Genomic DNA, 1,129 nt, shown 5'->3' on the forward strand with positions numbered 1-1,129 from the left:
GACCCCGGTTCAAGGCTCAGTTCCCCAGGTCCCACGTTAGCCAGATGCACAAGGGGGCGCACGCGTCTGGAGTTCGTTTGCAGAGGCTGGAAGCCCTGGCGCGCCCATTCTCTCTCTCCCTCTATCTGTCTTTCTCTCTGTGTCTGTCGCTCTCAAATAAATAAATAAATAAAATTTTTTTAAAAAATTAACATTTTTCAAGAATATTTTGAATTATTTACAGGAGAAATAAAATAGTTCCCCAGCATTAAAATTTCTCAGCTTAAAAAGAAAGTAGGATGAGAAGAAAGCTACATAGCCTCAGACTTCTGGGGACTGAAAAACAAGGAAGTGGGTGGCCTGGGGGAGCATAGGGCTCTGCCCCATGGCGTGCAGTCCCTTTCTACAACGCTGGAGATGAAGCTGGGCCTTGGGCCTGCATATTCCTACGACTTCTCAGCATCCTGTGGACCATGACTGAGGAGATAAACCATGCAGGAGATGATCATATCACCCACTCTTTGTGTTTTACACGATTAAGAAGAAATTACCTTGGTCTCATACTGTACTGATTTTTTAAAAAATCATTCTTTTGCAGAACTCGTTCTCAGCTCCAAGGAACTTTGTTCAGTAAAGAAGAGGAGCCAAACGTGACTTGTAGCAAGTGACTGCATGCTTGATTTTGGCTCTTTTGAATTAGCTGGTAATGTTTTGTGGGATTTAAAAAATATATTTCATTTATTTGAGAGAGATAGAAGGAGAGAGAGAGAGAGAGAGAGAATGGGCACACCAGGGCCTCCAGCCACTGCAATTGAATTCCTGATGCGTGTGCCATTTTGGACATCTGGCTTATGTCGGTCCTGGAGAATCAAACCAGGATCCTTTGGCTTTGCAGGCAAACACATTAACCACTAATCCATCTCTCCAGCCCTTGTGCCTTTTGACCTTTGGGTTTTATTTCGTTTTCTGTGCAGTACTAGGGATGGAACCCAGAGCTTTTGGAGTATGGATTTGAAACCCTTTGGCACATTTGCCTGCATAGCAGTCTAGCCTTATCCTGCATGGTGGTACATTTGCAGTGTCAATTATTGTGTCTGCCTCTCCTTTGCTAGCTAGGGTGTGGTTCGGTTGGTAAAGCTATTGTTGCAGT

General features: G+C 44.2%; 1 pseudogene; it reads left to right on the forward strand.

Moving 5' to 3' along the window:
• The first annotated feature begins 307 nt into the window (after positions 1–307).
• Positions 308–486, forward strand: LOC123462571 (annotated as a pseudogene).
• Positions 487–1,129: the final 643 nt, after the last annotated feature.

This window comes from Jaculus jaculus, chromosome 7 (assembly GCF_020740685.1).
Source record: "Jaculus jaculus isolate mJacJac1 chromosome 7, mJacJac1.mat.Y.cur, whole genome shotgun sequence".
Lineage (NCBI taxonomy): Eukaryota > Metazoa > Chordata > Mammalia > Rodentia > Dipodidae > Jaculus > Jaculus jaculus.